The following is a 16,628-nucleotide window of genomic DNA, read 5'->3' as shown; positions in this document are numbered from 1 at the left end:
AAAGGGTGATGGCAGTAGAGATGGGCAGGGGAAGGGAGTCAAAGATGAGAGATCCTTGCTTCTTCCTTAATGAGCAAGAAGCTTCCAGATTTAAAATCAAGTTTCTTGGCCTTGTTGAAATATGAAACTTAAACCTAAATGTAAGCAGGGAACAGCATACCAAGCTGAAGATGTTCAATTAAAATAAAGTTTACACATGAATCACTAGTTTGGCAAGATTTTTAAGTTGTCAGTGGCATTTGGCTGGTTTCCTAGCTTTAAGCATTATACATGGATTTGAAACTTTATTCCCCATTCCCATACTCATCTTGAAAAATGGGTGGATATCAAGCTTAGATAGCAAAGGGAAATATCTTGGCAATAAAAGAACATCATTTTAAGAAGTAATTATAAGCTGGTAACATAATTTCATACCTACTATGATTGAACAAATGACATTATGAACTAGAAAACTGGCAGCTGTGCTAAATGATCCCCCTTTCCTCACCTTCCACAAACATTGAGTCACCATAACCTACTGCATCTCTATCTGCAGTTTTTTTTCCTGACTTCTTTCCAGAGCTTCAACAATGAATTGCACATTAATCATTGAACATTTATTGAACTCCTACTATGTTCTGGGCATTCTTCCAGGTGCTGAGGATAAGCCAGCAAACAAAAGTAGAACACTATTTGAATGCAAATTCCTTGAATGCAGAAATCTTGATTTCTATTTGTTTCTTTTTAGATATTGCCAATTCCCACAACAGTGCTTGCCCCATAGAAGGCATTCAATAATTATTTGTTGAATGAAAACAGACTAAATCTCTCTAAATCTATGTTCTTATGTTGATTTATATTCCTGTGTGTGTGTATGTGTGTGGCAGGGGGCGGGGGTGAGGGATAGGGAGATGGAGAAGGGGAGTCTGACAATCAAAATAAGAGGGGTACCTGGGTGGTTCAGTACATAAGTATCAGCCTTTGGTTCAGGTCATGATCCTGGAGTCCTGGGATCAAGCCCCCTCTCAGGCTCCTTGGTCAGTGGGCAGTCTGCTTCTCCCTCTCCCTCTGCCCCTTGCTCCCACTCGTGTTCTCTCTAGCTATCTCTCTCAAATAAATAAATAAAATCTTAAAAAAAAAAAACAAATAAGCATATGTTAGGTTACATGCTAGTACTATGCATAACATAAGGGAACATTATAGATGCAAAGTGATCAAGTATTAAGGGGGAGTGCTTTTTAGGATAAGGGAGTCAGGAAAATATTCTCAGATGAGATCTTATTTGAGCAAGGAACAGAAAGATCTGAGAAGTGATATGGCTATCTGGGGAGAGTCTCCAAAGTCCTGTGGCATTTTCATAGAACTGAACTAAGAATACAGTCAGAGCACTGTAAGCAGGGGTAGAGGCATAGAAATGAGGTCAAGTGAGAAGAAACTCAGTGGTCAGTGCCAGTTCATACACAGCCTTGTGGTCCATAGTTAGGGCCTTGGATTTTAATCTAGGTGAGATGAGAATACACTGGAGCAATCTGATCAGAGCAATGATCTTACCTGTTCTTTGTTTTAACATGATCCTTCTGGGGAGCAAAGGAAGAAGCTGGAAGACCAGTAAGAAGGTGAATACAATGGTCCAGACAAAAGACTAAACTAGAGTAAATGTCTTTCTATCTCTGTCTTTTTTTTTTTTTCTATCTCTGTCTTATTAACACTACTCCTACTCAACCCATCTGCCATCTCTGTACCAAGCTGATCTTTCCCATACGTAAATAAAACTATGTCAAGCCCCTGCTTAAAAGTCTTCCAATCTTTCCCATTACTTAAATGATAAAATCTAAACTAACTTCTGTGGCACCTAGAACAACCCTTTACCTACCAAGATTATCCTCTTATTCTCTTTGGTGTCCCTTTCCTGCTTCTTTTTCATTCCTCAGTCCCCACATATGTTATAATCTGGTACAGATCTTCCTTAATTTTTTAAAAAGATTTTGTTTATTTATTTGAGAGAGAGCACACACACACGAGATGGGGGAGAGGCAGAGAGAGTGGGAGAAGCAGACTCCCCACTGAGCAGGGAGCCCAAGGCAGGGCTTGATCCCAGGACCCCAAGATCATGACCTGAGCTGAAGGCAAACATTTAATCTGGTGCCCAGGTGCCCAGGTGCCCCAGATCTTCCTTAATTTTTGATGGAGTTATGTGCCGAGAAACCCATCTTAAATTGAAAATATCCTAAATCAAAAATGCATTTTATACAATAAACCTACGGAACATCATAGCTTAGCCTTGCCTACCTTAAACATGCCCGGAACACTTACATTAGCCTACAGTTGGGCAAAATATCTAACACAAAGTCTTCATGCATATCACAAGCCCCAGGAAAGCTCCAAACTCAAAATCCAAAGTATGGTTTTCACTGACTGTCTAACGCTTTCACATTATCATAAAGTTGAACCATTGCAAGGCAGGGAACTTCCATGTATGAAATCATTTTCAGCACCTCAAACACATTATTAATTCCATAGCCTCTGCTCTTTTAACTTCCTATACAGGCAAGTATTCCTCACTTTTCAGAAGTTTGCATTCGGCCACTTCGCTTTTATGAAAGACCTACATCCCGCAAACCTAAAGAAATGGGAAGAGGAATTTTGCTTCTACAAAAAAAAAAAGCAACAAGGGAAAACAGCATTCAGCTTTGGTTTTGCAGTGAGCATTGGAGGCAGCAGATGCCAGGAGCTGGGAGAGTGGCGCCGCCCACCTTCATCCTTGGGGACCACACTCAGCATCTCAGCATCAAGCCACTGGAGCTCTGACCTGTGTCTGTGAGCACCTGGGCTTATCTCCATTTATTGTATGCCTCTTAGCAAGATATGTCCTAATGTGTATCAGAAAAGCCTAAGAGAGGTGATTTTGGGGGGTCTGGGAATGCTCAAGAATTTTTCCATATAAATTAATGGTAATTGCTTCTTCTCTTTATGCCTTTTCAACCTTGGAATTTCCTAAGTAAGAGAGTGATAAAGGTGTCTTTTGTTATGTTAATAAGGTGGCTTTAAGACCCCACCCAAAGATGGGGGCTGTTAGAACTTTCAGTTCCACCCCATGAACTTCAGGGAGGAAGAGAGGCTGAAGGTTGAGTCAATTGCCAATGATCAATGATTTAATCAACCATACCTGTGTAGTGAAGCCTCCATAAAATCCCAGGAAGACAGGATTTGGAGCGCTTCCAAGTTAGTGAACACTCGGATGTTTAGGGAGAGTGATACTCTGGGAGAGGGCATAGAAGCCCCATGCTCCTCCCCACATACACATACCTTGCCCTGTGCATCTCTTCCATCTGGCTGTTCCTGAGTTATGGAGTGGAGTTATCTTTTTATAATAATCCTATGAGCTAGTAAATAAAATATTTCTTTGAGTTCTGTGAGCCATTCTAGCAAATTAATCAAACCTACAGAGGAGGTCATAGGAACCTTCAATCTATAGTTGGTCAGTCAGAAGCGCAGGTGATAAACTGGACTTGTGCTTAATGTCTGAAGGAGGGGAGAGTGGGGGAAAGACAGTCTTGGAAAACTGAGCCCTTACCATGTAGAATCTGATGCTATCTCTGAGTAGATAGTACCAGAAATGAGATTAATTGTAGGATGCCCAGCTGGTGTGAGAGAAATGCTCGTTGGTGTGGGGAACTCCCACACACACCCATTGGAACTGGGTGCAGAATTTTAGTCCCTTAAAATGTTCCAACTGTCACAAGAGCAATATCATTTGAAATATTCGTGGTGTGGCTAAAAATGAAAGAACAAATAGGCCCTACTAGTAAATTGAGATGACCACATTGAAGTTAAGCAGGTTTATCTAAAGATGGAAACAGGAGACCAAGGAGCCCTTAGTCACTTGATTTACTTACTCCTTCACTTGTGAAGGTAAAAACAAGACTGAGTGAGTAAAATAAAGAAAAGAGCCTATTTTTGTCTCCCTTTTTCCCTTCAAAGCTTCCTTTATGGAATGAAATTGCCCTGCCCTCATTGAAAATTTGAGCAAGCCTGAAGTCTTGTTCAATCTTAGGTAACGGGAAGCCCTATGATCACTTTAGGTTTCAAAATGCTATCTAAATTTAGAAATTAGAGTATCGGTCTAGTATATTAATCAACACTTTCATCTTCATCCCAAGACGAGACTTTTCATTTTCTCCCAGTTGGGGCTGGTTGGAGAGGAGCCAGCTGGGAAAAGGATTTGTCCATTTCTCTCCTCTTTTTGCTCCCCTCCTCCCTTTGATTTGTGGGTTTTTTTTTTTTTCCTCCAACCTAAGAGTTGAAATAGGGACAGTGTGGCCAAGTAAGGGAATAGGAAATTACTTACTTGATTAGAATTGCAGTAATGGCTCTGCATCTTTTGCCATGGTAGACACATGTTTTCCTAAATTTGTCACAGCCTCCTTTGCCATGTCTTTCAAATTCAGCTCCTTTGATGGAGGTGCTGCCTCTTCTCCTGGCTGCACATCACCACCACTCAGCTCCCGCCCCTGCCAGTACACCCCACAGTCTCTCACTCTAGAGTCTCCTCGCTCTGGCAGGAAGCCCTCCTGGAAAGAACATCTTTTAAAAGGACTCCAGACAAATGGTTCCACTACCATACAGAATGTCTAACAAGGCCTCTGAGTAATTCTCAAATGTCCCTTTCCCCAGACCTGAAGTGAGAAAGAAGCATTCCCTCTCCCTTGGGAGATAAAATTCGCAATATTGCTCTTTCCTCACATCCGCTCTCAAAGTCCACTCTTTGTATGGTTTTCCCATGAATGAGGGACTTCTCGACATTTCCTTTGGACTTCTGCATCTTTGTGTGGCAAGTGTCTTCCAAATGTCATACCTGTTGTACAATTTAGCCTACCATCTTGACACATCTAACAAATACTGGGTGCAAATACTTATTGGGTGCTACAGTCCTTTTGTCCATGTGACTTACATTTCGTGATAGACACAAACACTAAATAGGTACTTGGAACTGACATGAATTTCCATTGTGATTCGGTACTATTGCAAAGTCAGAAAAACTAAGAGGTTGTTAATGGAGGACAATAAATATTCTTGGGGATCAGAATTAACTCCTTGGTAGTTTGCTTGTGTTGAGCACTAAAAGATAAATAGAAAATAACTAAGCAAAGGATGAGGAAGCAAAGAAGACTCCAAGAAGAGGAAAAACATGTGCAAAACTCCAAAATTTCCTAATCATGTTTCAAAATGACCCTGTGGATTATACAAAAATCAACTCTCTAACTCTATGCCAGAAGTTCAATAAAGTGGGGAAAAAACTCACAACACTTGAGAATTACACAGTGTTCTGATGCTTCCAAATTATTTTTTTTTGTCATCTGTCAAGTATAAATGGAACATAAGCTTTATAAAACACCATACGTATGCCATATCTGCTCTCATTCACACAGATATCTATAATATACAAGGTAACCTATCAACATGGAACAGTATCAGTATTAAAGGATGAGAGCTGAAATAGAAGGAAATATTTCATTTATTCATTCATTCATTCATTTTTTTAATTGAAGTAAAATCGATTTACAATAAATTATACATATTTGTGCACAAATCAGTATTTTGAGATCTGTAGACTCCTGTGAAACCATTAGCATAATCAACAAAATGAATATGTCTATCACCTCCTCAAAGTTTCCTTTTTGAATTTATGTGATACAGTTATAATAACTTCTATAATAACATCCTTGTCTACTGAGTATTACTCTGTGTCAGTTCTGTGTCAACTTCAAATTGATTGATTTTTGTCTCCACGGGAGGTGATATTTTTCTGCTTCTTTGCATACCTGGTAATTTTTGGAGCATGTTAGAAATCATGAAGGTTAATTTTTTGGTTGGTGGATATTTTTATATTTCTAAAATATTCTTGGGTTTTTTTTCTGAGTTACTTGGAAACAGTTTGACTCCTTCAAGTCTTGTTTTTTAAGATGTGTTAGTTGGACTGCAACAATGCTTAGTCTAAAGCTAATTTTGCCCACCCTCCCCCCGATGGCAACTCTTTCTCCACGCAATGCCCTGGGAGTTATGAGGTTTTCCAATTTAGCTTATGAGAGTGGCTATTATCCGCAGAATTGTGTGAGTCCTGGACACTGTTGCTTATCATCCTTTGGGGTGGTTAATTCCTTTGCCTTGGGTAGTGTGGTCACATGCATACTCTGATTGGTACTGAGTTGATACCTGAGGAGAAACCTCTGCAGTCTCTGGGGTTCTCTATTCATGACGCTCTCTCCCTCAGTTACTCTGTCTGAAAATTCTAGCCTACTTGCTCTCCCTGAACTCTCAGCAACATCCTGAAATGCAAATTTATATTCACCACCTCCATTTATATTATTCTTCCCTGAACTGTGCCTCAAGACTCTGCAAAAGCAGAAAATTGAGGAAATGTAAGACTTGTTTCCTGTCTCCAAGGGATCACTGTCCTTCATGGCTGATGCCCAATAAACTGCTTTTTCATATCTTTTTCTGTTTTATTGTTGCTTCAGCTAAGATAGTAAATCCAATCTCTGTTACTTCTTCTTGGTTGGAAGAAAAACTCCATTCATTCATTCATCCTTTTATTGAATTTCTAACGTGGTATAGACTGATACACACTGGGGAAAGAGCAGTGAACAAGACAGAAACAAATTTACTGCCTCTAGGTGGCTTGCATTTAACGTGGTGTTACAGGGATCATTAAAAACAAAAACGTTATATATTTTTTTAAATTTAGATTGTCATAAGTAGCATGGAAAAAATAAGACAGGGAAGGAAGGTAGGAAGTACTGACAAGAGATACATTTAAAATAAGGAAGGCTACACTAGAAAGTCGTAGAGGTAAAAGAATAAGCCATGTTTATATTGGGGGTAACTATTTCAGGCAGAGGGAACAATAAGTGCAAAGGTCCTGAGGTAGGGACATGCCTGACTGTTTGAAGAATAGAATGGAAGCCAATGTGGTTAGAACAGATTGATTAAGAGGAAGTGTTTTGCAAGATTAAATTTGACAGACATGAGAACCAAGTATTCCAGAGCCTTCAAGTCCATCTTGAATATTGTGGATCTCCAGGGAGTGGGGGACTGCTAGGATATGCCATATGCCTCAACATAATTATCCTGGCTGCTTTTATCCTAAGAGACTGAATGAAGGTAGGCAAGGTCTGAAGCTAAGAAAGCAGTTCCTTGGCTGGCTTTGGAAATACAGCTGAGAAACAGTGATACAGTGGATCAGAATCACAGTAGAAGTAATGAAAAAGTATTAGTTTCTAGACAAATTCTGGAAAGTAAAGTCATCAGGACATACTGATGGATTTGATATGAGGTATGAAAGAGAAAAATCAAGGATAGCTCCAGAATATTTGGCCAGCGCTATTGGAAGGATAAAGATAAATTGCCCCTAACAGTGGGTAGAAGCAACTTGGGGTAGGGATGAGGAAGAGCCCATGCACATAAAGAAAGGCATAGAGGAAGGGCAGTCTATGGCAGATGTGGGGAATGGCCAGGAGCTAAGTTATCTGAATGTCACATGGGGTTCATATTGCCACGTAATGGTAAAAAGGGGTATAAAAGTTACTTGTGGTCTGATCACAAGAAGCCTTGGACACCAGCAAAGGATTTTGTAATTTGTACAGATTAGGTGAGTAACTAGGTAAAATTTTTGAGAGACTTCAGTGCAAACTTTATTTACAAAAGCTTTGCCCAGCAGTTTTAGAATTCTGCAGTACCACTGCAGAGCTAAAAGACTGGGCTAAAAGGAATTCTGTGCTAGGAGCTTCTCCCTGAGTTTTTGAAACCCTGAATAAAGCAATGTGGCATAGTTGTAAAATGCTGAAGAATATGGCCGTGGGCCAAGTTGGTGTATAGTAATAAAAAATGCAGTGACTCATTTTGAGCAAAGGTGTCATACAGACTGTGATATACCAAGACATAAGTCACAGATGGCAGATGACACTTCAAAGAACATACAAACATTAATAAACTCACAGCCTATGAGGGAAAGTGATAGCAGGGAAAGCTCTGAATGAAGGATTGGAAGTTTTGATGGGGTCCTAATTTCACTGTGGCCAGCTATGTTGTTTAGGTAAGGCATACAGTCTCTCAGTGATGTAAATATTTTATCTGTAGAGAAAATACCTTATCTACCACTAATAATCATAGGGATTCAAAAAAAAATAAAGTAGGTTTTCCTTCTTCTCCTTTCATGTGATTCATTTTATGTGTCAAGTGGAGTGAGCCCAGATTAACATCGTTTCTGTATGTCTCTGAGGGTATTTCTAGATGAGATTAGCATTTGGATCAGTGGACTCAGTAAAGGAGAGTGCCCTGCCGATTGTGGGTGGGCATAATTCAGTCCACTGAAGGGCTGAATAGAACAAAAAGTGGAGGAAGGAAAAATTCACCTCTTTTTTTCAGGCACTGACTCACTGATTGAAATGAAACATTTCATCTCAAATTCTGTCCTCGGATTGTTTATGTCATCTGTTCCCCTAGCTTGCAGGACTTTGAACTTGGACTGAATTACACCACCACTTTCTTAGGTCTCCAGCTCCAAAGGGCAGATCCTGGATGAGGATACAGGTCTAGCTATAGATATATAGATAGACAGAGATACAGATAAAGTTATAGATAGTATACCATCCAGCTATTTATGACTTAGGTATACTAAACAGTTTTCACTACTTGTATTCAATAGAACATAAACACATCGGCACTAATTTAATATCTTTTCATGGTCCAAGAAAAGAACTCAACCATCCCCATCTGTAGCCCTCATGATTGTTTTGAAGTTTGGAATATATGGAGACAAGCTGTGTGCTTTTTTTTTTTATTTTTTTATTGTGCTTTCTTAAAACCATTGTCTCATGGGATGGAGATAATATTTGCACTATTTGAATGGAGGAATATGATGGCCACAGTCAGTGAAAAGAAAACCTAAGGGTTTAAGTTGTTTCTATAAGCTGTTTTATATGAAAAAAAAAACCCATTAAGTCTGTTACTTATTTATTTACGCTAAATACCCCATACCCTTATCATTTCTATGCATTTAGTTTTTACTCTTCCCTGTGCTCTGTCTGCCATTCTGTCCAGAAAATTCCCCATCTCTATGCATAATCCTACAAAAAGCCATTCAATCAGAGAATGGAGCTATCCCCTGCATTGGACTGCCAGCTCACCAATACATACATTTTGTTCAACCCCTTTCTTGGATGGTGGTTCTATGGCCGTAGAAGTATCTAAACTTCCATGTTGCAATTCTTATTACAGACACCTCTTCCCCACACTCTGGTTATTCTGAGGGTGTCTGTATTGGAAAACTTTATCTTCCTCTGTGTCTCCATCTTCCTGGATTCCCAAGAACAGCACAGTGCTAGCCAAATGCCTTCAGTGAATATATCCTGATTGAAATCACCTGGATATTCTTGAATATTTCACTTGTCTTCCACTAAACAAGGCTTCAGAGAGCCTAGATACTATGGAAACAGGTTTATATAAATACTGCTATATGAAATGTGCTCTGCCAAACTCTCAACTACAGAATGAATTTCTTTAAACTGAAATCTCTTCAAATAATTGCACTGGAAACCTGCACAGTCAAGCCATGCTTTTCAAAAATGCCTTTTCTCTATCAGATCACATTAACCACCTACATACTAGGGGAAGTGTCACTTCAGAAGAGCCTGGTTGGCACAATTTTTCTTACTACATCAAACCTCATCTTAAATGGTTAGCTTTACCACAGTTTGGGATAGATAAGTACAGGTGAAAGTCTGTACTTTTTAAATGTTATTTTATTCTGGTGTAGCCTAAAGCATTTAGGAAGCATAAAAAACCCCTCAGCAGAAAGCAGAAGAAACTTTTTCCTTTGATATTTTATGCTTTTTGACATATGCATATCTAGATATAACCATTGATTCATTCAATAATGAATTTTACAAATATCTAATGAGCATGTTCTATATTATAACCAAGCAAACTGTGAAAGGGTGAAGGTACAGTGGTGACCAAAACCATATGCAATGTACCCTCATGGATTTATAGACTATGATGTATTTTTAAATAAAGATGCAATGAAACTCAAAAACTGATATATTCCTTAAGGATTTGATCATTTGATTCCAGTCCATATTCCATAAGTTTCTGCTCTCAGTGATATTCATTGATTTTTAACAGCCTCCTGAATACTGACAATTAAAATGAAATTAACACATTGCCTTTACTGATGGTAAAATATAATGTGTTGAAATTTATTTCAGAATGAATCAGGATTATTAAATAATTAGAAAGATTTTTCCTTGCCAGGAAATAAAAAGTGGGGCTAATTAGAGCTACCACCTCGGCTGGGATCCCGAGATGGTTGACACAGTGGGCAAATTGCCCAAGAGTCACATAAGATGAGAGTCTGATTCACTGTTCTCAGTGGGAGCAGTTAGTTATTTGATATTACTATATTTTCATCACTTCCCAAGCCCATGAGAATTTCCTTTGCAAGTTCAGATTTTTTAATCTTAAGAGAAAGTTCTTGATTAAAAAAATAGAAAGAAAAGAAAAAAGAAATATGTAAGCAGGAGAGGGAAAAAGGTAGACTAGTACTCTATGTCCAGGAGGCAGAAACCTAGCATTGACTTTACTTGAAAAGTGGGTTCCAGAGAATTCTTACCATCTCAGACGTAAGTAGTGACAAAATACAACTAAAACAAAGTAAGTAGGAAATTAAAAAACAAAACAAAACAAAACAACACACAACTTTCAGCCTCCAGGTTCTATGTATGTTCTCTGTTCTCCTGTAGCAAAACCTCTGAACCTGTAGGGGAATTCTGCAGGGAGTCTGCATGAGGAGGGGATTTCTTCCTGAAAATAGAGTTTTGTCAAAACAATCAAGCTCTGGGGGTTCTGAGACCAAAGCTTCCACTGAGAGTCACAAATAGAAGCTGAACTTCAATTTCCAAGCAAGAAAGGAACCATCATCTAATGTCTCTTTGGTGAAGCTATGAAAATAATCTACATGTAATCACATTAGGAGCAGATGTGAAACTAGTTAATAAATAGGTTAGCAAACACTCAAATATTTTCAGACTGAAAAGGTCAACCAGTGCTCCATTTAATTTCTCTGCAAGCACATCAAACAGAATAACTGCTTCAACTCTTTCTAGGATTGGAAACTGCCCTTCAATGACCAAGCCAAATCAAATTTTTCCACCACTCTTTCTTCCCTCCTGGTGTTCTTCCAGGAGCAAAATAACATTTTCTGAAATTAAGACAAAAGCAACACTTACTTCTGTCAACATTTGCTCTTAGTCTACAGGAAATTAAACTACCCTTAAACTTTGTTTTTTTTCCCCCTATTGACTTAACTTCTTACTGAAGGCCTGCAATTGTCTTCCTCCTATACAAAATTAAGTTTGAACACGTTTGGGCCTCTTTTGCAAGGTAAAAAGATAAAACACCATTAGTCATGTAATACCTAGGAAGAGCTAATATTTTACGGAGATCTTCAGAGATTATAAATAACTTCTCATACACAATGTCTCACATAATTTTCATAATGCTATTCCTCTCTATTGTTTATCCATACTTATCTATTTTTATCCCTTTTTAAAAATTTTTTATTGTTATGTTAATCACCATACATTACATCATTAGTTTTAGATGTAGTGTTCCATGATTCATTGTGCATAACACCCAGTGCTCCATGCAGAACGTGCCCTCTTTAATACCCATCACCAGGCTAACCCATCCTCCCACCCCCCTTCCCTCTAGAACCCTCAGTTTGATTTTCAGAGTCCATCGTCTCTCATAGTTCATCTCCCCCTCCAACTTCCCCCCCTTCATTTATCTTGGAATTTCCCCCATTGCTTCTATCGTCTGGGTTTTGTCATTGTGTTTGTTTGCTTTGTTGCTTTTTTTAAGGATACAAGGACTTCTTGGTTTAAAATTTCATTTTGGTTTAATAAATGTTGCAAAAAAGATGTCTTGAGAATGGATGCCTGGACTTCCATTTCTGGAAATGTTGTAGACAATATATCCTAAAAATCCTTTATCTAAAAAAGACCTAAACATATCAGGGATATATAAAATAAACTTCATTTTAAATCCATAACTGAGCTTACAATAAAACAAACTGAAATCAATACCTAGAAACATATTGAAACTGTAGAACACCAAAGACAATGTAGGTCTAAAAGCAGCCAGAAAAACAGGCAACAAATTATTACAAAAGAATAGCACACAGAGAGCCAAAAGATCATTAGGAGTAGTGGAACATGTTTTAAAAGATGAGAGAAAATAACTGTAAATCTAGAATTTTATGCCTTGTAAGTCATTAAGTATGAGGGCAAAAAGACGTATTCAGAATACTCCCCCTTCCCCTCCCCCACCCCATCCCCCTCTCCTCCCCCAAATTAACCATCATAATGTCAGTAAAAAACATTTATAAGATGGTAAAAAAAAAAATTATCCATGCTTTGGGAATAAAACAAGTGACTCTCTGAGCTGTTAATGATGAATGAGAGAGGGCATTTTCTAACAAGTTTACCTAATGGTCAGCGGATTCTCTGGGAGAATGTAATGCTATTTGCATAACTGATTAAGTTTCAGACATCTTACAATCCCATAGAACTGTGAAGGTAGGATGACGCTTTGTTTTTTAGAGAGGACACGACAGAGACCATGGTGTGTCGTCCTGGCTCAAGTAACACAGCATCTCATCTCTTGTGAGCATTCCTTTCTCCTCACAGCTGGTGTACCCCGTTTCTAAACTTGTCCCTTGAGCCACGTCATGCTAACACCTTACCAGTGAGTTAAATAAAACTTTATCGCATGCTATTTTCGAGGAATTTTTTAAAATCGTTTTTTGAACAATTCTTTGACAGAAATATACTTCAAAATGAGAGAAAGGAAAGCCCCCAAAATAAAGAGCAAATTGTAAGAAACAAAGGTGTAAAACTAAATGCCTATGTATGTGGGTAAATCTAAATGAGCATTCATCACCTGAGATTATAATAAAATAAATAATTTGGAGGAAAATTAAGAAAAGGTTGATTATAATTAATGTATTCTTTCTTGTATTATTTGGGAGAAGGCTAAAGATATTGATTAACCTAAGACTTTATTATGTAAGTTTATAATAATTAAGATAGCATAAAAATAGAAGTTGAAAGGGCTGACTAGTTGAGAAAAATATTAAATAGAAAAATACTTCAAACAGTGATAGAAGTAAAAAGTGAAAATGGAGAACATTGTAATAGAGTAATTAGAAAATGTGAAATATAATAATAGAAGTAAATCAATAATTAAAATAAAAGTGAGTAGACTCCTCTTACTAGTGGCCGATCCTGTCACATTGGATTTTGAAATCTGTTGTTATTTACAAGACACATGCTTAAAATATAAGGACATTGAAAAGCACATTGAAATCTCAAAGATTGGAAAACAGAGGTAAATGCAAACCAAAAGAGCTGCTATTCCTACATTTGCCACAGATATAATAAATAAAGCACATTTTTATGGATGGAGGAGCTCTGAGTTATGATAAATCACAAGGAAAATATAAAAATGTCCAGTATTTACCCACCTAATATTCACAACACGTATAGAGAAAAAAGATTGACAACCTCCAGGGGGGAGGTTGGAACACAATCTGAGTAATTAATAAATAAATACATCAATTAATAGTATGTTAATTTGAGTCTCTGTTTCTTGTTAGATCAGAGTGTATAATTAGAAATGGCAAAATAAACCATTTTTAAAAGGAAAAACAATTCTTCCCGAAATGTTGCATGTGGAAACACTGTCTTCTATAGGCGTTTAAGCTTACATATCACACAAGTGTTTCAGAATAATTTATTGAGATATTAATTTGTGCTTTGTTTCGTAGTTGTGGAATAATCAGGAATATAGGCTTTCCTTGCTGTCCCAAGTAAAGCATTCCTATGGAAACTTTGTAAGCTGAAATGTTGTAAAGCAAAGCATAAAGCCAACTTCCAAGTTCACATTCCACCACTTTGCTTTTACCAAAGGCCTATATTAGTTCAGCAAGGGCTTTTTTTCTGCAACTGGAAATCATGTGGATTTCCTTCAGTTAGCAAAAACAGGGACTAATGCAGGTCTCTGGTAAAAGTAAAGTGGCGGAATGTGAACTTTCTGAAAGCAGGAGATACCTGTAATGAGAATTACTTTTCTATTAGCCCAGGGTGCACTCCAGGACCACTATGTGCTGGAGCCTTCCCCTCCAGCCATGTTGAAGAGGTTTGGTTGGTTCAACAAGAACTACATTATACTAGGCTCAGGGTGGAGAGAAGCCCAGGGGTTTGGAGAGGGGGAGGCTGGGTTGTCAGGAGCTGGCAGGCAGCTTCCAAGGCAGATAGAGGTAGAAAGATTTGGTCCCTGTTTGTGTTTTTCTATGGTGGTGACAGCTGGGTAGGGGTTACACGGTGGATATCCATACCACCCTAAAGTCTCTAATAAGTTGCCCTATAGACACTGAGGTTTATGGAGCCCAAGGGCCACAGCGCTGAGAGCTCCAGGAAAGAGTCCCCTGTCCAACTTTGGTAAAGGACCCCAGGGCACCTCAGCAGCACACACAATGAAGGGAAGACTGAAGTCTTTTCTCTTATTTTCTAAACACCACAAATACCTCACCCTGAATGTGACTTAAAGGAGGTGAAAGGTGAGGTCAAGAGGTCCCCCAAAGCCCAAATTAGGTTAAATTGTTCCCCCTCCTAACAAGGGAGAGCTAGGAATAAGATTTAATTTAATTTTTGAAAGTGTTACCACATTTTTATTCTCCAGAGCATTAAAGAGTACAATTCATATTTAATACATCCCATGAAAAGTTTTCCTGTAAAACATTTTATTTCCAATAGCCATACATTTGACATTCTCCAGAGGACTACATTTGGGACCTCCGGGTCTTATAAAAATCCTTTGGTCTAATTGAGAACGATTCTATATTGTGCTATGTTTCGCTGAATCTCTCTCTTTTTTTTTTTTTTTTTTTTTTGTAAAATAATGAAAATAGCATAGTCCTTTCATTAATGAAAAGCATTCTCAATAAACATTAGCTATCTTGATCTCAGTATTTGAAAAGGATCTGGTGCTTGGTAGATGCTCAGTAAGTAACTGACGAACGATCCCCTATGCCGGAGTCAGTTCTGTTTCTCCTGTGATGAACTAAGCCAACACAGTTAACTGAGTTTTACAGACTTCACAATGTCAAAGTCAGAATTAAATTACAGATCTCATTCAAATGTCTTTTTCTTGGCATAAGACCAGTATTTCAAACTCTGGGCCAGAATCCACCAGTGGGTCTCAAAGTCATTATAATTGGTCAGGATTGGCATTTTGTAAAAAGAAATAGGAGAGGAAATAAAATGACAGAAGAGCATGCACAGCATACAGTAACGTAGACTGGAAAACAGCGCAAAGCAGAACAAAACAAAAGAAGAGCTAATGTGTTCAGCATTGTAAGGGATAAATAACTAGGGCTTTGTAAAACTTTTGGATATATTGGGTCAATAGGTAAAATGCCTTTTCTGCCTTGAGTCGTGGTCTACAATGTTAGAAAGTCAACAAAGGGGGCCACTTATCTTCCCAAATTGCTCTTTAACATTTGCTGGAAAAAAATATCATTTCTAACCTGACTCTCTCCCCTTGAAGTCACTGTAAAATTTATTTTAATAATGAAATTTTCTACATTTCCAAAAATTAAAAAAAAAAGTAACTGAGATACTTATGCACAAATACACATTAACCTATATTTCCTCTCTGCCCTCCACTCTGCTCCCCTCCCTTGTCCCTCTCCCCTTCCCTTTCCTTCTTCCTCTATTTCACACATCTCCCTCAAGGAACACAATGTTACAAATACAGTAAAGGCTCCACTCTGTCCTTATTATAACCAGCATTTCTTCCCAGAGGTAACCATTATTTTGAAATCAGTGTATCTTGGCCCCATGTATAATTATGTAATTTTACCACCCATTTATCCATTCATAATTCATTTGGGAATTGTTTTATACATAAGAATCATTTGGTTACTTCTTTCCTAGCCCAAGTTTTTGAGATGTATCCATTTGCCCTGTGTAAGGTTGTTATGTTATTTTTAACAGGCAGTATTACAATGAATATCTTTACACATATTCTGTACACATGTGGGGTGAGAGTTTCTCTACCTTAGATATCTGGAAACGAAATTGGTCTGCCTGAATAGGTTATGGGCATCAGCAAGGCTCCTAGGTTTAAAAATAATGATTACCAATTTACTTGTGTCACAAGATTTAGTAGCTTTTATTAATTTTTGCCATCTATTGGGTAATGAATTATTTACTTAATTTTAATTTTGCTCATTATTAGTGAGTTTGAGCATCTTTCTATGCACAAAAATGGTTTATTGGCCATTACTATTTCTTTCTTTGTATATTATGGGATGTCCTTTTCTTGTGGGGTGGGGTAGTGGTGTTCTTTTTCGTTTTGGTTGGTAGAAATTTTTATATATTATGGTTACCAATCTTACCTATGCACATTACAAGCCTCTTCTCCAGTCTGTAACATTTTTTTAAACTTCATGATGAGTTTCATTGCATAATAGTTTATTAGTGTTTTTACTTTAATGTAATCAAAATACCATTTTATTAGTTTATAGA

The sequence above is a fragment of the Mirounga leonina genome, unplaced genomic scaffold, assembly GCF_011800145.1.
Source record: "Mirounga leonina isolate KUSES-001 unplaced genomic scaffold, KU_Mleo_1.0 Mir_129, whole genome shotgun sequence".
Classification (NCBI taxonomy): domain Eukaryota; kingdom Metazoa; phylum Chordata; class Mammalia; order Carnivora; family Phocidae; genus Mirounga; species Mirounga leonina.
Note: the sequence above shows the minus strand (reverse complement) of the source record.